Raw genomic sequence first — 25,894 nt, 5'->3', positions numbered from 1 at the left:
GGCCTCAGAGGAAGCCCGCCCTGCCAACACTTTGATCTTGAACTTTCGGCTTCCAGACTGTGAGAAAATAAGTTTTTCTTGTTTAAGCCACCCAGTCTATGGTGTTTTGTTATGACAGCCCTAGCAGAGGCTTGAAAGCCTGAAGGCTTAGGGTCCTGGGAAAATAGAAGTTAATTCAAGTCCTCCAGTTAACTGTTATTAGGAACTGTTTGAAAATACCTTCTTTAAGTATAGAAGAGGCCCGTGCTACACTCCCATACACATTTTTACTTTTTCTTTAGGAAGCGTGGAGCTTGCTGTTACACTGCCCTAAAAGTTCCTGGGTTGAGCCAGTTGCCAATAGTAAGTTGGTAAAGAAAAATAGGAATGTCTGGCCAATTAGGCTGGGTCTTTCAGTTATCATCTTCTACCCCTGCTAAAGGATTAGTCTTGGGCTTTGTAGATTCAAAACAAAATTCAGTTCAGGCCTAAGTAAGTAATTTACACACTAGTTCTAAGTAATTAATTGGAATTCACTGATTAACAGTGAGAACCGTATTTTTTCAGGAATACTGAACTATTCATGGTAGACTAGTCCTAAAAAATCTTTTCCCATTAGGAAGAGCTAAGTGAAGACCAAAAAAAAAAAAATGTACCTTGGAAATATCCTTGTGACCCTTGTCCAACTGAAAGGTCACTTCCTTAGCAATGCTTTCTCTCACTTTCCTGGGGAACATTAGATTGCCTCTGCTCTGAGATCCCAAGGAACCTTCTGTCAGAAACCTCAACCCACAGTATTTTAATTAGTCGAGTATAAGCCTGTATTTCCCATTAGACTGTGAGCTCCACGAGGAAAGGGATTGTGTCTTATCTATCAAGTTATATTAATAGTATCTAGATTTAAAAAGGAGGCTGGGAACAGTGGCTCATGCCTGTAATCCCAGCACTTTGGGAGGCCGAGATGGGCAGATCACTTGAGGTCAGGAGTTCAAGACCAACCTGGCCAACATGGGGAAACCCCATCTCTGCTAAACTATAAAAAGTAGCTAGGCATGGTGTTGCATGTCCCAGCTACTCGAGAGGCTGAGGCAGGAGAATCACTTAAACCTGAGAGGCAGAGGTTACAGCGAGCCAGCATGGCGCCACTGCACTCCATCCTGGGCAACAGAGTGAGACTCCGTCTCAAAAAAATAAAATAGTAAAATAAAATCAATAAACAGAAGAATGAATGAATGAATAAATGAAATTATGATAGTCCGTGTCTATAGGACATGGCTTCCAAATGGACAAGAAGACCAGTCAATCATCCGTCCATCCATCCCACCAGTGCTGATGACATGGTGATAAATCCTTACTCCCTAGCTTTTCCAGACTCTTCAAGGACAATCACTCTTCTACAAGTAGTTATTTGTCCTGTACCCTTCTGTTTTGTCTGAATTAACAAATAGTCTTTTCCCTGATTTTATTCGCAAAGAAGCCCCTTACTCTCACCACTAAACTATCTTCAAATCACAATACAGCATGAAAAATTTCTGGGACAGTCTTCTAGAAGAAATGTGCTCTCCATAAACTATGATGCCTGTGATCTATATCTCCTGATCTGGCCTCCAGGTGTTTAACCCATCTCAGTTTTGGGTTTGCTCACCTCTGTCCACTGACTGCACTTCCTACACATTCTGAATGGGCTGTTACACCCCCAACTCCAGTTCTTCAGGTTAGATATTTGAGTGGGGTCATGAAGATGGATGGATATCAGTTAAGCAAAGGACATTGGGTAAATATTGAGCATGGGAAAGCCAGGAACTTGAGCTCAATTTTTAGAGGTCAAAAATCATAAAGAAATCCGAAATTCAAGAACTTGATTCCTAGGAAAGTGCAGACATCCAAGGGTTTCATGTTTCCTGTTAGAGCAGGACTGAAGGCCTCAGTATAGATGAGCCTGAGCCTAAAGATGTGGATGCTTATATGGTTTTGCTGAGCTGAGAGAAAGATAAAAGGGGGGCACAACTTCAGACTAGTGAAAAGTTGAAGGGGTAGGTTCTTTGGGCCCTGGTATTCCAAAGAAACTAGCCAAACTTGGCAGATTCAAGTTTCAACATTGTTTTTTTCTTTGTATAATCCCTATCTACATTCCAGTTGATTTTTCAACAAGCCCCCTGCATGTTGCTGAATTTTAAGCTTCATGAGGGCATGTTTAAGCTGAATTTTAAGCTTCATGAGGGCATGTTCACTGCTGTATCCCCAGCACCGTCACCTAGAACAGTGGTAATCAACAAGTGTTTGCTGAATCAATAATAGTAGATGTATATATGGGTAGATGGATGTGTGAACAAATCTGTTTCCATCCATTGTACGGTGCATACTCCTAGTCCCCATGATGATTTATGATTCTCTCTGTGATAGGTCCCTTTGTCCAGCCACCTGCCTCTTGGTAGCTCTGAAGGCCCTTAGTCATTTGGCTCAAAAGCTGTAGCTTTGGAGACTAGCTTCTTATTAACTAAGCCATTGCACCACTTGCTCTTGTAGGCTTAAATTAATTTGAGTTAATTCTTAACTGTTTCCCTTCTGTACATGTGTCATTTAATGGTTTGCCTTTATCTGATTTTCCCCAATTTTTCCTGTGCATTTGTGGTTGTCTACAGAAGCCCTCTAGCCAAGGCTTCGGGCCTACCAAATGAATATGGGCATCTGAGTTTTCTAGGAGGCCTCTTCTTCTGCCCTGGGTCTCATCCAACTGGTATCCATCTAAACATTCCCACCCAGGGTTATTTATGCTAGAGGAAGAAGAATGCCCTTTCCAGAGCCAGTTCTTGGGGAAAAGAGGAACTGTTGATATAGCCAGAGCCCGAAAAGAAGATTACTCTGCAACAGCTAAAGGTTGGTGACATACTTTTTCTCCAACTTAGTGAAAGCTCTCTATGTTTGCTTTCTTTCCCATGAATTCCATTAGTGTATTTTCTCTCAATGACCCTTGGAACAAACAGATAGGAAAGATTTTAAATCAATAGAATAAGCTTCATGGAGACCAAGAGTTTATCTATTATTGATTCCCCAGCATCTAGCGTAGTACCTGACATGTTGATGCTCAATAAATAATTGATGAAGAAAGAAAAGAAAGACAGGAGGAAAGAATGGCAGAAGAGAAAGAAAAAGGGATTGGAGAGTAGGTATGAATGTAAAAAGTGTTAATGTTATTCAGAAATCATGTGATGATAACAGTCTTGTTTTCAAAGTTAATTGGGTATGTTATCCCTGCTATCTGGAATCAATAAAGCAATTGAAGTTACTTTGTAAAATGAAGAGTGTATTTATAAAGATAAAATAATAGCAGACAAGCAGAATAACAACAAAAAAAGGTATTCTTTGAAACTTAGGTGTAAACAGCAGTGATCATATTTTAAGATAAATTCAAAACTCTGTAACATTATCAGCCATTTGTTCTGTGTCTATGCCAGTTCTCAAAAGCGAATTGAAACAGTGAAGAACTTTATTTTGGTGTACAAACAGATGTCTTATGGATAAATGCAAGCTGATCATGGTGCTGATAGAATTGATTGCAACTGGTCCATTTGGTATTTAGAAAAGGTCAGCTAATCAGGAATGATGCACTGAGGAAATTTACAAATATCTAACTTTCCTGCCATTGAGCGAAATTAACCACACAGTAATTTAGCAAAGGCTCAAAACTATTTAATTGTGTGTCAAGGAAAAACAGCTCAGTGCAGGGGAAAAAAATTAAGAAAATTAGTGTTTTTTTAAGTATCAGTCTTTCATTTATTTGAAATCATACATTGACACACTTCAGGTCCAGCAAGCCAACTTTAAATGACATACACTGTTCATTGCAAAAGAACCCACCTACAGTGGAGATAGAAGGGGAGTAATTAAATATAGTTTGTACAGAGTCAGGCTGTTAAGACTAAGGGATTCTTTCTTCAGCAACCCAGGTAGCAACATATATTAAAGTTCTCAAGGTTAGGAAAAGTCACTATATTTGTATACTTCCTTAATTTGGGGAAAATAAAATGTAACCTAGGAGAAAATATAAAAACATCTCCAAGGCAAATTCAGAAAACTCTTCCTTTTAACACTAGTTTTGCAAAGACTGCATTAGTGAAGCATAGAGTTTGGTGAGTTGAAGTGTTTGCTAGACTAATTTAGACTACCATGATTAGCACAACTGTAAAAAAGACAAACCAACAAACAAACACTGTTGATAATATAAGCAGACGATGGCTGGTGACTAGCAAAAAAATAAATGTACCATCTTAGCTGCTGTGGATTATTCCTAAAATTATAATAAGATGATTAAGGCTTTACCTGTGCAATCAATTTTACTTGTGAAACTGACTAATGAAGGTGTTCAGAGAGTCCCAAACTTCAGCCAGTATAATTTTTGCCCCATCTTTTACCACCTGTGCTGCCATTTAACATGTTTTTCCTTTAATTAAAAAAAAAAATGTAACAACATTTTTAAAACTCAGTGAATATTGCTATCTAAAATCATCTCGAAGAGGCATTCTTTGGAAAACATGTCAATACCAAAGTAATAACAATAATAATGATAAGTTAAGACTATTTCAAAGTAACTCTATGAGACAGAGACATGATGGTAGAGAAGAAATCAGAATCCTTAGAGCTCATGGGAAAATGTTGAGGTAAATCATATGCTCAGATTACAGTTTGCTCTTTGCAGCTTTATTTAAGAAGCAAGTTAATGTTTACATGACATTGAACTTCAAAGTCCAGGCAATAAGGAGGAAAAGAGAATGAGAGAAAAACAGTTAATGTGCTTTGCCTCCTTGCTCCTCCCAACCCATGGAGAGGCAGCGGGGTTGCAGGGGAGCAGGGTGGGGGACAGGAAACAGCCACGGGAGGGAAACAAAGCAGGGGGATTAAGGTTTTATCTTATCAGAGTGCAATAATGTTTTATTAAATTGTAAAAATTTATTGTGCTAAGATACAAGTACTATGTTTCCTAACTCAAATGACAATTATTCTTGTTAGAGTTTCAGTATCTTTAAATAATAATCCTCTTTTCTACAGTCTCGGTGTGAAACTCTGTGCCTTAATTCTCTTTGAAGTGATCCAATCTCTGATCATGTTGTGTTTTTTACAATGATACTCTTGGTTTATAGGAACAAAGTGTTGTTTTTGAAACAAAGTAGGACTTTATTTATCTATAATACAATGAAAATATCTTCTGCATCATTATTCTTTTCAAGTACTTCCTTTCTAATCCTTCCCTCTTGAGGAGGGTGGTGTCACTTATTTCTGACTTTGCAGTTAGGCCAGGCTCACTCGTGGCACCAGCAGAGCAGACAAAGGGTGAGGCTTTGCCAGATGGACCCCTGGACAAGGAGGCATCCTTCTAGGCCTGCTTCGAAGGGGACCTCCATGCCCGAAGGGAAGTCATTTTACCTGCATTTTAAAATCTTGTGATGTAGTTTTTTTGAGGTGTGTGTATTTAGACACATTTAGAAATATTAAGTCCCATAAAAGGCCCCTATAAAGTCAGACTCTATAGTTGACAGGCCGGTGTGTTCTTAAAAGGGTGTCTGAAAGAAAGGAAAAGAAGTTGAAGAGATGTTCTCTTCAAATGAAAAGGCAGGGTGAGATTTAAAAAGCTAACTGCCTCTTTCCTCAAGGAGGTGGGGGCATAACTCCATATTCCTTAAGTGTGGGCCACACACAGACTTCCTTCCAAAGAGTACCGCATGGAAAGGGGGAAAAAGGGAAATCTGACAAACACTATCTTAGCCAGGCGATTAAGGTCAACATCAGCAGTGATGATGTTGATGGTCTGTATCTTGATATGATGTGATGGGAACAGCACCTTACCTCTGTGGTCTTCCTCCCCCAAACCCATGACCCCAGTCCAACCATAAGAAAAATGTCAAAATAAAATGGGAGGAAGTTCTATAAATACTTGACCAGCACTTCTCAAAACTATCTGGGTCATCAAGAAAACAAGGAAAGCGTGAGAAACTGTCAAAGCCCAGAGGAGCCTAAGGAGACATGACAACCACATGGAATGTGGTCACCTGGGTGCTTCCTTAGAACAGAAAAAGGACCCTAGTTGAAAACTAAGGAAATTGAATAAAGCTTGGACTTTAGTTGATAATACTATATCTGTACTGGCCCGTTAGTTATAAGAAATGTACCACAGTAATGTAATACACAAATAATGGAGGAAACTGGGTATTGGGTATATGGGAATTCTTTGTACTATCTTGTCAACTTTTCTCAAAATCTAAAAACTACTGCAAAATAGAAAGTTTATTTTAAAAATATATAAAGCTAATTGCCAGGGAAACTACTGGTTGGAAAACTACTGAGACTTTGTGTCTTCCAATCTTTCCTGAAAACCCTTGAGAAACTTTATAACCACATGCAGAACTAGGTCATGCCTCTGGTGGCTGCTGCACCAAGATTAATGGGGAAAGATTCTAGTTGTATAGTCTAATGCTTGAAGTTGAAGTTCAAGATGGGAAAGCCAGGAGGAAAGGTAAGGTAATTCATCATTTCACATACACATATATTCATCATTCATTTGTTCACACACCGCTGCACAGAAACAGTGACCTCTCTTCCAGTTCATCTTCTCCCCGTCTCCTTCGTGGACTTCTATGTCTATCCATGCTTAAAGGTGGTGTTTCTCATACATGTGCATAATACCCTACATTTTTCTGTCCTCAGCCTCATCTACCACTTACTTGCCAATAAGTCTCAGATCTAGAGATAGATCCACTTGTCTAGAGTCATCCCCATTTGAATATCCCACATGCACAACACATCTGCAGTGGCACTGAGCACCTCCTCAAAACTTGTTGAAGCCACTACTCTTTTCTTAATCTCTCTTTCTGTGAATGATGTCACCATCCCCTCATTTACTCAGATCAGAAACTCAATGTGGACTTCTTGTCGATCCCAGAAAGCCCCTCGGCTACCAAACTGTGCGTACTCTACCTCCTAAATGTTTCCTGGGTCTAGGCCCCTCCCTCCAACCTCAGCACCTCAGCCAGCTTCTTATCATGTCTCATCACAGAGCCCCTACCTAGACTCCTCCAGCCCCCAGGTAACCCCCGCACTACCCACACAGAGCATCTCTAAAACACAGCCCAACCACACTACTCCTGTGCTAACAACCCTCCGAGGCGCTCTGTCACCCCTGGAATGCAGCTAGGCTTCTCTGCCTGGCACACAAGGCCCTTCTTTCCCCTCATCATTCCCTCCTCATTCTCTTTCACATTCCCAAACTCACCTTCTGCTTCCACCAAACTACTGAGGATTCCCCTTCCCAATTTTTTCCCATGTCCTACTCCTACTTGGTCTTCAAAATTCAACCCAAGCTCTCTTTGGGAGCATTCTCTGAGCCCTCCAGGGCTCCTCCTGAGTGCTGTCATAGGTGCTCCTCCCCTACCTGTCTCCCCATCCCCCAGCCATGCATAGCTCTGCCATTGCTCTCATTCTTTCATTTAATAATTGGCTAGTCTGAATACTACAAATACAACAGCGAACAAGCCACAAAAGACAAAAAACCCCGCCTCTTTGGAGCTTTTACTCTCTGCACACTGGTTTTCCTGTCTTCCCCTTGAAGGTGAGAACCATTCTTTACGTGCTTCTTAAGCACTTAGCATAGTGCCCAGCACATGGCCAGTGCTCAAAAATACAGATAAGTATGTGAAGGAAGGTCCTTGACTGTGTTCCTCCCATCCTTCATGGATGATAATGATAGGAATTAGAGAAATGCCTTCAACATGCTCAGGAAAAATAACTTCAGTACATCACTCCTTCCCTTCCCACATCCTTCTCCCAACTTATTTCCCTCGGAGCAGCACACGTTTAATGATTCGTGACTGTACATCCTCCTTTGAGGGTCTCCACCTGCCTCTGGAAAGAATAAGACTGCCAGAAGCAGAGTATTACACATGCTACTTGTTTGTTTTTAATTTTAAGAATCAAGGTATATAAGCACAAAGAATTATATTTCTAGGGCAAGACATACAAGTTATAAAACGTGGTGCCATGGAGCAGTGATATCAAGGGACCCAGAAGTTAGGGACAGGGGTGGAGAGCAGAAATGGAAGGTTAATTTTCTCATCTTGTAAAAATGGAAGTTTCCAGATACTGCATTACATTTATGTGTCAATAACTAGAATCCTATATTTCAACCTCTATTGCTTTTCATTTTACAGCCTTTGGTACTGTTTGAATTTTTTTTAATTAGAAAATTTTAGAAAACTAGTTGGAATAGAAAAATAATGAAGAGTGGCCAGGCACGATGGCTCACGCCTGTAATCCCAACACTTTGGGAGGCCAAGGTGGGTGGATTGCTTGAGCCCAAGAGTTCAAGACCAGCCTGGGCAAAATAGTGAGACCTTGCCTCTATAAAAAACTTTATATATCTATATATAATAATATATATAATTTATATATATTTATGTATGTATTATATATATAAAATAATGAAGGAGAGATGACATATTTATTGTGGAAGAAAGGCAGCACAGTCACCAGGAGGTTCTTTGAAGAGTTCCTTCCTCTGGAGTCGTGATGGGCACTGGGAGGTGTACGTGTCCAGTGTTGACTATAGCCAGTGGCCTCAGGGAGCGTGTCTGGTCTGGCTTCCAGCTGACGGCTTTCCCATCAGTGCTGAGTCACTGGCTGCAGCTGCAGCTGATGCGCCGTCCTGACTAAGGGTACCATGGAACGTCCTCTGCCCTTGCCCCCCAGAGCCTTGGGAACAGATTCCTGGAAATTCTGAGCAAGGTGCTGGGAAGTCCATTGCAACCCACTTGCCAGAAAGCCTTCCTCCACTGATGGGGGATGTACGGTGGCTGTCCTTGTCCCTCTGTGTCCCTTTTCTGATGATATCATTCTCATCCATCCTGTGGAGTTGTTGGAAAGAACACAGCCTCTGAAACCAGAGGACCAGGTTGAAAGGGTGTCCAAGCCCTCCCTTGTTCAGGGACCTTGTGTCAGACACTCAGACTCTTTATGCTTCTGTTCTTGCCACCCTGCCCAAATGCACTGCTGTGGTTTGAATGCTCCCCTCAAAATTCACATGGAAACTTAATCCCCAATGGGGCAGTATTGAGAGGTGAGGCCTTTAAGAGGTGATTGAATCATGAGGACTCTGCCCTCATAAGTGGATTAATCCATTCATGGATTAATGGTTAATGGGTTATCACAGGAGGGGAACTGGTGGCTTTACAAGAAGAAGAAGAGAATCTCGCCGTGTGAGGACCCCAGGACTCTGCAGAGAGTCCCCACCAGCAAGAAGGCTCTCACCAGATGTGGCCCCTCAACCTGGAACTTCCTAGCCTCCATAACTATAAGAAATACATTTCTTTCCTTATAAAATACCCAGTTTTAAGTATTCTGTTATAAGCAACAGAAAAGGGACATGCACTTTCCCCATGTCTCCAGATCCTTATAAGGATCAAAGAGAAGATATATGTAGAGTTCCCCTGTCAGCTCAAATATTATTTATTACTAGCCGCATCTCTTTAAACTTTTGCTTATAAGATCTTCAATTCCACCTCCATCTCATGAGTCATGACATCAACTCTAAATATCTCATTTACTCTTCTGTTGGAGCATGCATCACACAACGGGTGACACAGGTGAACATGTGCCTTATGCAATAACATGCCTAAGAGCTCTGGAGTGGTTGGGTAAAGTCCTTTGTTATGTTCCCACCTGGGGAATCTATTTCACTCTAGTCTACTGCTGGACAGATTCAGGCTACTGATTATGTAGGAGAGAGAGACAGAGACAGAGCTGGCTAGCCCTAATGTGTCACCATCAAATTGTGTCCAATGAGGCAATGGCTGACACTGTTGTCCCCATGGAAGTTTGTAGCCTGAGTACAGCTTTCACCTGTATAGCACTGATGCTCATGCCTGCTTCAAGAATGACTGTGTTTGGGTTTTGTTTTTGTTTTTGTTTTTGTTTTTTTGCTATTGCTCACACACAAATGAGAAGGAATTACTGTCTTTTTGTGTAGGTGTTTGTGTTCACTTTGCTGGTTTTAGGAGAGGCTTCAACATGGGGCCATTCTTCTCTGGATTCCTTTGGCTGCAAGTGTGTCATAGTAAAGCTGAGGCTGAGCCTGAGGCTGGGAGAGAGTTTAGGTGTTTGCTGTTCATGGGTTTGAGCAGAAGAGGAAAGATCTGAGAAGCACTGACCCGGCCAGGAGGCTGCTTTCACCAGCCGATGAACAAGTGTCTGGTGATCACACGTATGTGCTTGGACAGGATTCTTCTGGGAAGGCCTGTGAGTCAGGGCCCCTGGGAGTCCTCGGCTGGGGACTTCAAATGAGTCACTGTGCTTTCTGATGCCTGACAAATAAGTGGAAGATAATGCGCTTGTCTTCAGTCTGGAAGACGTGTGACCCTTTGGGGAAGAGGGTCAGCAGTGGGGAATTGTGTCACCAATGTTTCCTTTTCTGACCGTTCGCCTTTCCTGCAGATCCACATCAAACACCACAACTGAGCAGCTTGATGTCTCATTTTTGTGCTTATCTTGTTTTTCTTTTTCTTCCTAATGCTTTTTTTCCTAAGTTGAATCATTCAGGGCTCTTGATGGCCTCTGAAATGAGTTGAATTTTCCTAGCCTGTCATTCAAATTCTGGCCCCTTCCTATTTCCCATTGAGAATGCCCTGCTACTCCCACCAAATTCATCAGCTGGCCATTCCCTGAGTGCGCCCAGACAGTTCCACCCTTGCTCACATTTCTCCTCTTGTCTGTGTCTTGTCTGTATGCACCCCTTCTCTTTTTATGTAAACCTAAGGAAATTCTGCTGCAGTCCCACATGCCGAGTGGCAGTGGCGCCTTCCCCAACTACTCTAGCCCCTGGCAACTCCTCTCAGCTCTGAGCCCCACAGCCCTAGCCGCACCTCCAAACTTGGCATAGGCTCTCGCCCAGCCGCCTCTCCTTTATGTTGGGGATGTGTCTTGTACTTTGCTGTATTTCCAGGGCTTGGCAGGGGCTATAATATGTAACGGGTGCTCCATGATATTTGCTCTAGATAAGGATGAAATGATCTGCCGCCCTGAGCAATGCCCTGGCATCCTTGGCTTCTAGAAGAGCCTGCAGATGGAGTGGGGGAGAGATGCCGAACGAAGAAACCAGAGGGCAGCTCTGCTTATCTCTCTTCTGTACTGAGGTTTCAAGTAACATTAGCTTAAGAAAAAAGTTTCTGTGCTGAAAATTTGAAAACTACTGGAAACTACTGTTATTGTTTCTACACCTAATTGATAGGCTAGGGGAAATTCATACCCGACATTCAGTGGCACAGAGAACTCATCAGAAAAGGAGGGATACAGAACAAGTGTGGGCATTTTCCATGGCGCCAGGAAAAAAATACCTGTCCTGTAGAAAGGGGTTTCTTAACGAACTTGCTAAGACCATGTAAAAGTTTGCATTTTGGGTCTTAAGAGGTGACAAGTGATTGAAGCGCCACAGTGAGTTCTACAAGGGGTTAGAGATTTGGCTCCTTTGTAAAATCCTTAGCAGGCCTTTGAGGGCCCCAAAGGATAGTGTAAAGCTCAGCCTCATTGTTTGCTCCAGTAAAGCCTTGTTCGGATGCAGGAGACAGAAGCCAATGCCAACTGGCTCAATTAATAGGGGACTGGGGTTGGTGTGAGGTTATAGGTAAAGGAGACCTAGGACAGCAAATCAGGCTCAGTGAGGCCCAGGAAACCAGTGCGAGAGAGTCGCTTACGTGGTTGGTTGCTCACTGCAGGCCCATTTCATCCCTGCTTCTGTCTGCTTGTCTCTGCTTGGCATCTACCAGCCCAGAGTCCACAGGACCTCATGGCTCCAAAGCCTGCTGCCATCTGGATGGCCAGCCACAGATGGCCTGCCACTCAGATCACATTTGTGAGAGGGAGGCTCAGGTTGACCAGGCACAGCCCCTGCTGGGTCCACTCCATGCCTAATCAGTGAGAGGAAGGGGTCACCACGGGATCAAGAAGCACCAACAGCGCTGGCTGCAGAAGGTGGACAAGTAGAGCCCAAGCTGCCAAGACAAGGGCAGTGTGGGTGGGGAAAGAGTGCACTGACCCCTTGCCTAGCACCCTCACAGACCCAGAGACACCTGGCCCTGCAATTTGTAGGGTTTTGGAGCACACACTCACTGTGTAAGCACAGAAATATTGCAGTGGATATTTTTACAGCCAGCTTCCACTAATGATTGTAAGTTCTTGCTTCCTTCTAGGGCTGCAGTCTAGTTTCTCCCTCACAGTGTGGATCTTACAGCTTAGGGTAGAATCTGGTTAGCCAATTTTTCAGCTTTGACAACATGGAAAGTCAGAAAATAGGCTTTCATAAACAGTGTGGTTGCCTCTTACATAAAAGGTAGTGTCTAAAGTCAGCACACACAGGGAAATACATGGAATCAAAATGTCTCCTGAGAATCCTTTAAATCACCCATAAAGAATGGAACGCATACATCTCTCAGGAGCCCTAATATAGCCATTTTCTTCTAGCACTAGACAGACCATGTTTTTTGGCTGACGACCAATGCAAATGGTTGGTTTGCATTCGGGGTCATGTTTAATGAAAAATCTTTAGATCCCTTCTCAGGTATATATACATATAAAAAAAAGCTATGTGCTAAAAAGGCCCATGGTAACCTAGAACCTCAGGGAAATGCAGGTTCTCTCTGAGGCATCTTCTCATGGGAATGTGAGGGGGGATGCCTTCAACATTAAATCATCTCCCTGCCTTCCTTCCTCCCTCCCTTTTTCCTTCCTTCCTTCCTTCCTTCCTTTCCTTCCTTCTCTTCTTTCTTCCTTTCTCCCTGACAAGGATATATTGTTAAATTGCCTTAGGCTAGCTGTACATGGGATGTCACTATAAGAGGACAGTGCCCCATCTGTCCCTCTCCCCTTCTCGCACATGGGGGTGAGGTACTCTGTCAGGCAGGGACACTGTCCTGTGGTCTGTGGTGCCTCTCCCTGTACCTTCCCCAGCCCCCGTCACCACATATCCCAGTCCCCTGCATGCACTACATCCTGCTGTAATGACCCCTGATTAACGAGTTGATTCTAACCCTGCTGTGCCCAGTTCCTCCACCTGAGAAGTGAGCTTTAACAAAGAAGGGGAAAGGCTGCATAAAATTAAAATACCTGATTTTGAACAATTAGCTAGATATGGAAGGCTAATCTTTCAGATCATCTTTCTAAGAATGAAAAAGTGGACTACATCTCTTAACTTGGCCTTAACTTGGCCTTAAACTTGGCCATCCATCAGAATCACCTGCAGAGCACAGATTCTGGTTCAGTAGCTCTGGGGCAGGTCAAGAATCTGCATGTCTGACACTGCCGCCTCTGCTGCTGCCACCACTGCCAAGTCTGCCCCACCCAATGCTGGCACTACCTGTCAGCCAGAACCACACTGCGTATCCCTAGAAAGGGTGCTTGGTTGGAAAGCCTTTGTTAGAGAAACAGCCTCAGTGTCCCTCATGCATAAACTGAGGATAATAGTTGTCTGCTCATGTTATGTAGATTTGTTGTGAGCACTAAATGACTTAATATTTGTAGTGTTTAGAACTGTGTCTGATACAAAGTGATGGCCATACAAGTGTTTTAAGTAACAGTAATTTTTAAAGTCCCATGCCGATTATCCACAGGTAAACTCTAGTCCTATACCTCTAGAACAAATGAAATCAACTTCCTTAGATACAGCTGAAATCCTGGCCTCAGATGCAGCTGAAAGCCTGGGCTTAGATGACTGAAAAACAAAATAAGAAGTGTGAATGTTCCTCATAATTTTTCCTGGCCCTGGAGCACAGATAACCTACAAGATCTGGACTGCATCTTGCTGTTCCAGATAGCATGATGCCCTGGGCTGGGCTGGAAGAGACAGGAACAGGCACAGGCCTTCCATGGCTGCCACCTTGGCCACTGACGGCACAATTATCATTCCCCACAATAGGGCCCAGCTGGCCTCAGATCACCTCCCAGAGGCGTCTCTGCTGAACTCTGCATGATATGTTGATCCCACTAGTCTTTATCAATCACATCAGCATGCTGTTTCATCACAACAGTAACCACTACTTAAAATGACCTGATTGATGTGTATCTGTTTATTATGCCTTCTCCACTAGAATGCAAGCATTTGTCTCGTTCTCTACTACGCCCCAGCACCTAGCACAATGCTGACACATAGTAGATGCTCAATAAATATGTGTTGAATGTATGAACCATAGTAATGTCAAAGGGTATGAAATTGAAGGGGAAACTATCATATATTCTTTCCGTTTTGCCTATCACCTTTCTCTGTTACTCCTGTGAGTTGAAAGCTGCTTTCTAAGAGCTAGTAGTCTGAAAGCAGATAGTCCTGTGCTGGAATTGCTACCCATGGGAGAAGGGACCCGTCCAACTTTCCTTGAAAGGCTCTCAGCCTTGCCTGGCCAATGGGACATTTGTCTTAAAGTATCAGCAAAGTACAAAGGCACTGGCTGGTGCCTGGACGACCTTTATTCTCAGAAATATTCACATACTCTAAATGGGAGGTGTCAAACCCATGCCAATAGCTCCATTAAAACCCAGGCTTCCCACCAAGAGCAACTGGCATGGTTTTCTATTTGCTTCTCTTGATCATCAGTGATAAAATTTACTATTTCATATAGAGAGAACATGTGTTGGGCATCTCAGTAGTTCAAAGACAGAAAAACACCTCTTAATTGTATGTAATATATTTTTTAATATATAGTTTGCCTTTTTAAAATTAATTTATTTATTTATTATAGAGATAGGGTCTCACTGTGTTGGCCAGGGTGGTCTTGAACTCCTGGCCTCAAGCAATCCTTCCACCTCAGCCTTCCAAAGTGCTGGGATTACAGGTGTAAGCTACCACACCTGGCAGTAATAGATGAATTTACTAGTACAACCAACCAAAATTTTTGTGCAGTTTCTCACTAGGGCCACTGTTGGCCTCTGGGCAGAGATACTACTATGTGGTGTGGGATTTCCCCACGATAGGACATTTAGCATCCCCTGTCCCTGGGGAACTAAATGCCAGTAGCCCCCAGGAGAATTTGTGACATCCAGAAAATGCCCCCAGGCATTTCCAAACACCTTCTGATGGGTGAGACTGCCCATTTGAGAACCACTAGTTAGGGAAAAGTAAATTCCTTCATTTTACTTCAAATGGGGTGTGTTAGCATCATCTTGCTTGAGCAACTTTAAAAAATTAATTTCTAATTACATAAATAACACATTCTCTTTGTAAACAAATCCTATAGATGAAGCTGAAGTCTCCTTTGACGCCCACTTCCAGTTCTAGTCACTCCCTGCTTCTCTGAGGAAGTAAGAATAACTGACATGGTTTCTACCTTCAAGACCCTTTGCTTATATATAGATGTAGGAACCTGCATACAAGTATAATGGAGTGTTGTTGGTGTGTGTTTGTGCTGTGTATTTCATCTGCAACTTGAATTTTTTACTCCACAATACTTGTTGAAGGTCTTTCCATGTCCAAACACGGAGAAATGCTTCATCCTATGGCTGAGTAATACATAAAGGCTGCACAGCATTTTATCATGTCAATGGGCCTCCTAGCAGAGAGCTGCAAAAGAAATCAGTTCCCTGGATGAGGCGTTGCCTGTGGTCTGGTCACAGGACCAAATTAGACAAAAGCTGAGGTCATTTTGAATCATCCCCTCCAACCCTGCCGCAGTTTACAGAACAAAGCGGTGGCTTGACTTGAATTTGAACATAGTATCTCTAAGCCTGGGTATTCTGGCATTGTGTAAACACAGCTCTCTGAGCCTACTGCACTGAAATGGATTCATTTCCTTTTTTGGCTTCTAGCATGGCATTTTTAGTTGATAAACTGTGGTTCTAAGGAAGCAGGTTTGATGATCCCCTTTGTCCTTCAACCAAATGCGTAAAGGAGGATATTTACTTTTATGGGTAATTACAGGTCTATGAATTGAGCACTTAATATGAGGCACCTTCATTGCTTATCTCGAATCCTCATGACAGTCCTTCGCAGGAGGTATTACTAGCTCATTTTTACAGGGAAGAAAACTGAGACTTGCGGAGATTACAAAATTTGTCTAAGGCAAGTCAGTTAGTAAGTGACACAAACCCAGGGCTTACTCTCAGATAATAATTATGATATCATTTATGTATTTATTCAACAATATTCATTGAATGTCTGTCATGTGCTGGAAATGGTACCCAGCACTAGGAATACATCAGTAAACAAAGCAGTAAACAAAGTCAACAAGCATGTGAAAAAATGTTCGACATCACCAATCATTAGATAAATGCAAATAACCACAGTTAGATATCATCTTGCACCAATCAGACTGGCTATTATTAAAAAGTCAAAAAAATAACAGATGCTGGTGAGGTTGCAGAGAAAAGGGAACACTTATGCACTGCTGGTGGGAGTGTAAACTAGTTCATCTACTGTGGAAAGCAGTTTGGTGATTTCCCAAAGAATTTAAAACAGAACTGCCACTCCACCCAGCAATCCTATTACTATACTCAAAAAAATATACCCAAAGGAATATAAATCATTCTGCTGTAAAGACATATGGATGCATATGTTTATCGCAGCACTATTCACAATAGCAAAGACACGAAATCAACCTAAATGCCCATCAATGGTGGATGGGATAAAGAAAATGTGGTATGTAGACACCATGGAATACTATGCAGCCATAAAAAGAATGAGATCATGCCCTCTGCAGTAACATGGATGGAGCTGGAGGCCATTATCCTAAGCGAATCCATGCAGGAACAGAAAAACAAATGCTGCATTTTCTCACTTAGAAGTGAGAGCTAAACATTGAATACACATGGACACAAAGAGGGGAACAATAGACACCAGGGCCTACTTGACAGTGGAGGGTAGGAGAAAGGTGAGGATTAAAAAACTTCCTGTCAGGTACTATGCTTGTTACTTGGGTGATGAAATAATCTACACACCAAACCCCTGTGACATGCAATTTACCTATGTAACAAATCCGCACATTGTACCCCCTGAACCAAAAAAGAAAGTTGGAAAGTTGGAAGAAAAAGAAAATAAAACAAAGATGAGATCTTTGCCCTTCTAGATTCTAGAGCTGACATTCTAGTGGGGAACAGAAGAGGTAAACAAACACACATCTTCTAGGGAACATTAAATGCTATGAATGAACGTAAAGCAGAATAAAGGGACAGTGAGTTGCAGAAGGGCTTTTTTAGAAACGGTGTTGGATAAGCCCTCCCTGGAGTTGAGACATTCAAGCAGAGACATGAATGAAGCAATAGAGTGGGCCGTGCCAAATCTCAAGTGTAGAAATACAAATTAAAACCACAATAAGATGCCACTTCACATCCTCTATGATGGCTATAATAAAAAGACAGACAGTAGCAAGTGCTGGTGAAGATGTGGAGAAATCAGAGCCCTTCTACATTGCTGGTGGGACTGTAAAACAGTACGGCTGCTTGGGAAACAGTTTGGCAGTTTCCTAGAATGTTAAACATAAAGTTATCATATGACTCAGCAATTCCACTCCTAGGTATATACCCAAGAGAAATTAAAACATATGTCTACGCAAAAACTTGCACACAATACACATGACTGTATACAAATGCTGTACATAGCAGTATTATTCATAATAGCCAAAAAAGTAGAAACAACCCGAATGTCCATCAACAGATAAATGCGTAAACAAAATGTGGTGTAGCCACACCATAGATGGTATCCATATATGCAATGGAATATTATTCAGGAGAATTGCCTGGGAAGCAAGTTCAAGGTGAGAATGGAGAGTGAAGGACAGAATCCTGTGAAGCACCAGTACTGAAAAGACAAGTAGCAAAGGAAGATCTGTGAAGAAAACAGATGGTCAGGAGTAGAATACTAAGAGAAAGAAGAGTCCATATTATGGAAACCAAGGGAAAGTCTTCCAAGAAGGAACTGCGTAACAGAGGCAAATGCTAGAGGGAGGTCATCAGTGAAAACCAAGATACAATCACCAAACACGGTGGACATCCATGACTGCAATTTGAATACACCAGCTGTGAAGACATTTCCAGAATAATTGAGGAAATAGGAATGTGGAAAGTGTGTATAAGATGATATTACAGATTTCTTGTTAATTTTCTTAGGCGTGATATGATACTGTGGGTGTGTAGGAAGATGTTCTTTTTTTTTTTTTTTATAAAAGCATACTGAATTATTTCAGGGTGGAACGTTAGAAAGTCTGTAATGAACAATAATTTAGCAGATAAAATGGATGAAACGAGGCAAAATAGTAACAGTGAGGTTGGGTGCAGTGTCTCACGCCTATAATCCCAGCACTTTGAGAGGCCGAGGCAGGTGCATCACGAGGTCAGGAGATCGAGACTGTCCTGGCCAACATGGTGAAACCCTGTCTCTACTAAAAATACAAAAATTGGCCAGGCGTGGTGGCATGCGCCTGTAATCCCAGCTACTCAGGAAGCTGAGGCAGGAGAATCACTTGAACCCAGGAGGCGGAGGTTGCAGTGAGCCAAGATCACGCACTGCACTCCAGTCTGGCAACAGAGTGAGACTTTGTCTCAAAACAAAAAAAAAAATAGTAACAATGGTTAAATCTAAGTAACAAGTATATACATTTATTAACTATACTATTCTCCCTAGTTTTTTGTCCATTTGAAAACTTTGGGAAATCTAAAGCAATCAACCACACAAACAAAACCTGAAAAGAAGCCACTGGATTAGGTAGTTAGGAGAATCCTGGTGACACCTGAGAACATAGCTGTGGTTGAGAAGCGGGTGTCACACCCAGATTGTAGGGGATTTGAGGTGAGGCTGGGGAGTGGGCACAAACCCTCATGAAGAAGTTTAGCCCAAAATAAAAAAAAACTAGAGAGGGCAATAAGGTCCTATGAACTTTTTTTTTTTTTTTCTCACAGATCTGGGTTTCTGTACAGGCAGTGGGAAGAACTACTAAGAAGCTAAAGATGGAAGGTGTTACTGAGAGAAATAATGATTTAGGGAGGGAGAGAAGAAAAAATAGGAACAAGAGCTCAGGAAGGGGAGAGGACAGGTCTTTTAAGCTAGGGATGGAAGGGAATTATTTGATGTGAAGAAAATTGAATAAGCATGAACAAACCTGCAACGTCAATATGTGGAGCTGTGTTCCATCTCCATTGAGATCAAATGTCTGCAAGTCTATGTGTTTATGACACTGAATATATAATCAGAAACAAGGCTGCAAATTATTTCCCATCAGTTTCGTACATGTTGGGCATTGCATACTGTATTGTCAGGATTGATCTAAGAGAACAGCAGCCATGTGGCTTGCTGGATTGGAGGAAGTTTAGGGTAAGGAAGTGAATGACTGGCAACAGGAAAGCCATCCGGGGTAAAAATGGTAATCCTTCCCCACTCAGGGAAAAGATGGGTGATTCACAGCAACGAAGACCACAGGAGTATTGGTTAAACCAAAACTCCAGTTTACCCTTATGAACTACCTCAGAATCCCATGGGGTTTCCATCCAAGGGAGCAGGACAGTAGTATCATTTGGGGACTTCCAAGAATGGTGTTAGGTCATGAGAGCCAGGGAGGTGGGGATTGTCAACAAGCAGATACAAGGACCCTTGGAGGTTGGGGGAGGAGAAGGACTCTGAGCAAATGGGATCCCATAGATTCTCGAAGATGGTGACTAAGGCTATCACAGCATACATAGTCTTCCCGTCCACACAGGAGCTTTGTTTCCTGATCTATACCAGCAGAGGTACAGATCAATCAGGATAATTATCCTCAGCCCCTGTTGGTTGAAGATACCAGGCAAGCTGGGAACGACACAGAAAATGGATCAATATCTTGAGCAATCTCAACAGAGCCAGGACCAGGCATGGATCAAAGTACAACTCTCCTTCTGGATAAAGAAATATCCACAAAAATCTGCTTCGAACATCATATCATCTTGAGATAGTTCCATGGCTCAGATTCGTGTTGTTGTCTCCTTTTGTCTTTATGCCCCAGAGATGAGTTCCATTGTGTAAATGACACGAATCAGGACAACATTCTCTTGTCAGTGATTCTCAAACTTTTTCACCCAAGGGCCTCTAATGGTAGAAGAGAGAAAATGTTGATGCTGGAAACTTTGAGGGACTTGCATCTAATCAATATGTCCAGAGCACGAAATCGATTCTATGTCTCCCAGTTACCTTAGGAACCCAGGTGTACTTTGTATTCTAGTAATAGCAGGACAGGAGACCTCCAACTGTAGTCCACTTTGGCTATGTTTTAGCCAGCTGCTGTTTTCTCTTGCTGCTGTAGTAAGTCACTGAAAACTTGGTGGCTTAACACACACAGTTATCTTGCAGTTCCGTAGGTCAGAAGTCCATCATGGGTCCCACTGGGCTAAAATCAAGGTGTCTACAGGTCTGTGTTTCCTTCTGGATGCTTAGGGGAGAATCCCTTTCCCTGCCCTTCCCAGCTTCTAGAGACTGTCCCCATTCCTTGGCTCATGGCTTCCTTCCTCCATGTTCCTCTATCTTTTTTTTTTTTTTTTGGACGTTGTCTTGCTCTGTCACCCAGGTTGGAGTGCACTGGAATAACATAGCTCACTACAGCCTCCACCTCCAAGGCTCAAGTGATCCTCTTGCCTCAGCCTCCTGAATAACTGGGACCGCAGGCACATGCCACCACACCTGGCTAATTTTTTGTTTTTATTTTTTGTAGAGATGGGGTCTCACCGTGTTTCCCAGGCTGATCTCGAACTCCTGGGCTCAAGTGATCCTCCTGCCTTGGCCTCCAAAGTGCTGAGATTACAGACTTGAGCCACTGCACCCAGCTCTTCCATCTTCAAAGCCAGCATTGTGCATTTCTCTGACCTTTCTTCATAGTCATGTCTCTCTCTCACTAACTACAGTTGGGAAAGGTCCTCTGCTTTTAAGGACTCAAGATTATATTGTGCTTATTCAGATCATGCAGGATAATTTCCCCATCTCAAGGTCCATAATCTTAATCACATCTGCAAAGCCTCTCTTGCCATGTAAAGTAACATATTCACATGTTCTTGGAATTAGGACCTGGACATCTTTGGGGGCCCATTATTCTGTCTATCACAGCTGCTATTGCAAGAAGCCCTGCTGTTAATCCTAGGGAAGAAATTAAGGATATTCTCATCTCCCTGAGAGGGGAGGCAGGCCTATGGTATTTCCAGACACTTCTTGTCATCTAGAGATCTAAGCTTAACTGTATATTGCTAAGAGTCATCAACCTCTCTCGCATGAGCTACCGAGAACTTTTGCAAAAGAAGCGGGAGAAGACTTTGTGTTGGGGTAAGTTGGAAAAATGGGGCACCCACTCTAGATAGACAAATGGCTTAGGAAGAAGCTCTAGTGGTTTCTGTGGGAAAGGGAGGCATAGTGTTCCTGGATGGCAGAACTTTTTTTTTTTTTTCTTTAATGGCTTTGGGAGAGTTGGTAAATGTCAGTCCTGTGACACAGATATGGAGGAGCAACCACAGGGCTACCTTTGGCTATGGCTGCAAGGGCCTGGACAGCCAGTGTTGGACTACCTATGCTGGGAAGAGGTGAGCTCTGGCCCATGATGGTGTATGCATGTGGGCATGAAGAAATGAGGGCTTCTGCTCGGCCTGCATCTCATTCTCTCCTGGACTTTTCTTTTCTCAACCCATCTGTTTGCATGTGAGATTCATAGTGCTTCTGCTAATTCAACTTTGACCCTATTTTATGTAAACTAATTTTCCTGGCCTTACTATGCAAGGAGAGTATTCTCCCATCTCTTTCCTGGATTCCATCTCTTAGCTTCCCTCCATTGGCACATTACTTCTCCCTAAGCTCAGAAAGGCTGCCTACAATTGTTGTGCATGGGTGTGTGTGGGTGTGTCTTAGGGTGGGAGGTGGGAGACTGGCAGTAGTTAACCTACAATAACTTCCAATGCTGGTTTCCTTCCCATCCCTCCCTTGCCCATTCTAACAGCTTAGTTTTCCCCCAGGCCCTCACCCACCAAATCATTGTGACAACTGAAAACACCCCCATGGATTTCCCAAAGACCTCCCAGGGGACAAGGCCACCCCCACTGAGAACTTCGGCTCAGAGGGAGGTGAGTGGAAGGCAATGTCTGGCAGGGCTGCGGGGGCAGTTTCCGGCTTATAGAGGCTGAATAAATTTCCTGGAACAATACCTACTGGGCTCCACTGCACTAAATAGTGTGATTTCTTACCAGTTAAAACAATCATCTCTCTCTGAAGCTCCTGTTGTTCAACCTTTGGCCATGATATACCCAAGGTGGGGCTCATCTTGGAGAGTGTCCACCCTGGCTGCACGTTGAAATCACAGGGTATCTTTAAAAAATACTGATACCCAGGTGTCACCCCAGAGAGTCTGATTAAACAGGCCTGGTCCTCTAGCTATTTTAACACTCCTGGTGATTAGCCAGAACTGATAACCTGTTATTAGGGGATTTTCTCCGTGAATAACCTTGACGCTGGAGTGAGGGAGGGCTTAGCAGCGTTGAAATAAACGCTTCCCATTGGCTGGAAAAATTTCCTCGTGAGCCACTCCCCCTTTAATTTATCCCACTCTTTCTCCTTTTCTCCCTTCTACCCATTTTTGTTATAAATTATTTAGAATTAATCATACAGTTCCCTTTCGTTCATCCAAGCTATTACTCTGTTGCAACAAAGGTCGGGATGAAAAGGGCAGTGCAGTTGGCAACTCCATGTTTTGACTTCCTCTTGGTGTAAAGTTTTACTGAATAAAGGGAGTGTTACAGTGAGATGCTCAGACGATGGATAAAAAGGAAATGAGCGAATGACCAGCTGGGCTTAGCCTGGTCCACTCCACATTGCCAGCCATCAGACTTTCTAGAAAGCACAGGCTGAAGGCACCCCTGCTGCCTCTCAAACTCTCTGAGGTTTTTTTGTTTGTTTTTGTTTTTGGTTTTTTTGTTTGTTTGTTTGTTTTTTGGTGATGTAACGCTCACATCTGAAGAAGGCCAAACCTCAAGCTTTTTTCACGTAGCTGTACATTTCAGTCTCTGAAAGAAAGCACTGTCTACTACGAATGTTTTATTCTGCCATCTGCCAGGCAGAAATTAGTGAGGGAAAAACAGCTAGTTCAGCACTCCCACCACTAGCTTTTATAAAGGAAGAACCAAAGAACTGTTCCTCATTATTTGTGAAGCCTAGGTTTCAGAATGTACTGCTTTTATATTCTCATGAAAATTACCAAAGAATATTCAAGTTAGTTGTCACTGGTTTCAAAAGCCACACAGTTGATGAGTTACATGTGGGTAGGCTGCATGGCATTTCTGCAGTCATGGGAATTTTAGTTGGGCATCTTAGACTGTATGCTCCTAGTGTCAGGATTAGAGACAAAATGTGAGGAGGGAGATCATTTCCACTTCCAAAGGTGGTGGGGTGATGTGTTTCTTGGTTTAAAAAATTAAAAGTATCATTTAATTTGTAGTTAGAGGAGCAATAGTTTATGGCTTATTTGAACTAGATCTGAATTCATTAAGACAATCTTGACTTGACTGGACAAGATGTAATTTGATCTGAGTATATATAGAGCTGTAGAGGCATGCACACATATATTTCTATAATACATAGTCTCTTAGCATATGTTTAACCTAAGGAATGACAATGCCGTGTAAAATACATTATACACAGGCCTGTTTGCTTTCAGACTCCTTCCTCACCCTTCACCTACTCTGCTCTTTGTCTTACCAGTGCCCACTTTTGCAAACAGATTTCTCTGGCTCCCGGGTCACCTAGGCTCCAGCTGGGCTCAGGCAATGAGAAACACTGGAAGGCAGGAGGAAGGAAAAAGCCAGGGTTTCTCTCCCTAAGCCTCTCAGATGTGGATGGTGCCTCTAACAGTAGCAGAGGTCTGGCTCCAGTTACTGCCAGAAAGGCTGCCATGGCTGTGGCTGTTCTGAGTGACCCTAGTCCCTGGGCGTTGGTAACACCGTCTCCTCCAATGGTTCCTTCAGTCCAGGATTGGGAGTGACTTCCTGCTGTCACTATTCTAAGCTTCTCAGGTTCTCTGTCACCTGTGTAACCAAGTCTGTATATTGAATTCCCTCTGTTATAAATACATGTAATGGTTTCTCTTGTTCTGAGTAGACCCCGACTGATACATATGTCATGGTTAAAACACATTTTCCTCTAACATAGATTATATATTATTAGATTCTTTAATTATAGTTGTGGTTGCCAATCTATTATTATTTGTAATTACTTGTTTGAAGGGTAGTTCTTAATCTATTGAAGTTATTTGTATTTGCCCATAACATTTTAAAATGCTTAAATATCATAAATGCGTGTGAATTCCACCATCCTGAGCTTCAAAGGAATGGCCTAATTTTACTATATATGTTCACATGGTAAATGTAATGGAAATATAAATCGTAAGCCAGTGAATAATTGTTATTCATAATGGGACTACTACTGTATTTTGTAGAAATAGCCCGCATCTATTCTTGAGCTAATATACATACTGACTTCCAGCAATAGTGCCATGGAGGAATGATCCAGTAATAGTTACAGTAAAAGAAATGCTCATAATAGCTTTGGAACTTGGAAGTAATTATATCTTCCTCTTCAAGTGATTTATTTTTATCATTACTTGCAGTGTCTTTCCTGAACCTTAGCCTAAAATCCTCTCTCCTGCTGACTGCAAATTTAGGTCCTTCCAGGAGGGGAATGCATTAGTAGAATGTCGTCAAAGGGCCCTCAACTAAAGCAAGTCAATTTGGCTACCATTTCCTTTCTTCCCTCCTTTTCTCATCTTACTCAAGCTTAAAGGATCCTACAAGTGTAAGTAAAGCACATAAACGAGCTAGGATTTCAAACGTGGAACCAGGCATTGTGTCTGTCAAGAGCCAATGAGTGTCTGATTAAAGATGGCAGATGAGCACACTTGATTTATCCTCACCAAGACCCCACTAAAACGATAGTAACGGCATTTAAAAAGTGATAATCACCATAGTAATGGTAAAGGGACTCTCGGCAGATAAGCAGTTTTACAGAATTTCTGGAGAGTAAACAGTGAATGGAGGAGTGGAGGTAGAAGAAAGATAAAGGAAGCCAAACCTAAATTACAAGAGTAAGGGTGGAGGAGGCTAGAACTGAGGAGGAAGTCTTTGCAACGCAAAATCTAGGAGACTAGGCAACTCATAAACATCAGCTGAGAGAGTAATGGGGTTGAAATCACCATGATTCATGAAATACCCCAAAGGAGCAGTTAGCCTCTCACCCTACTTGGCAGCCAGACAGGCCCTCCTCTACTTTTACCTTTACCTTTACTCCCTCACCCCACTGAAAGTCTGACAGCCTTGTTCTCTCTACAAAATGAGGTGGCCCCCAAAATGAAACTACTGATATCCTGACATTTAGGAAATAGCTAAATAGCTGAGTCCCTACCAAGTAATTATAATGCATGTAATAGAAGCAGCAAATAGTTATAAAACACTGCAATGAGGACATTATATATTAATTCATTTAATATTGACAACTCTAGGAAGAAACTAAAGCACAGAGTGCTGTTTGAGATCATGCAGCAGTTAACTGACAATGCTAAATCACCACAAGGTTAAATCACCACTAGTAAGCTCATTCCAGGTGCAAAAAACAAATAAACAAACAAAAACCCAAAGCCAATTAGTACCTTATTGTCTCATTCCAAAGTAAAGACAACTGAGGATGATCAGATACTTGAAGAAAGAATATAACACGATACAAAAATTAGCTGGGCATGGTGGTGCATATCTGTAATCCCAGCAACTTGAGAGGCTGAGGCACAAGAATCACTTGAACCTGGGAGGCGGAGGTTGAAGTGAGCTGAGATGATGCCACCGCACTCCAGCCTGGGCAATAGAGTGAAACTCTGTCTCAAATAAATAAATAAATAAATAAAAATACATCATGAAAGAC

The 25,894-nt window shown here is 42.4% G+C and overlaps 1 protein-coding gene across 1 annotated transcript in view; it reads left to right on the top strand.

Moving 5' to 3' along the window:
- The first annotated feature begins 2,617 nt into the window (after positions 1–2,617).
- ZBTB38 (zinc finger and BTB domain containing 38) overlaps positions 2,618–25,894 on the top strand; it is a 125,008-nt gene continuing 101,731 nt past the window's right edge. Inside the window, exon 1 of the mRNA XM_025375331.1 lies at positions 2,618–2,856. The gene's annotated coding sequence lies outside the window, so the exon portion shown is untranslated. The remainder of the gene's footprint in view (positions 2,857–25,894) is intronic.

Source organism: Theropithecus gelada, chromosome 2, assembly GCF_003255815.1.
Source record: "Theropithecus gelada isolate Dixy chromosome 2, Tgel_1.0, whole genome shotgun sequence".
Taxonomy (NCBI): Eukaryota; Metazoa; Chordata; class Mammalia; order Primates; family Cercopithecidae; genus Theropithecus; species Theropithecus gelada.
This window is presented reverse-complemented; position numbering and strand designations above follow the sequence as displayed.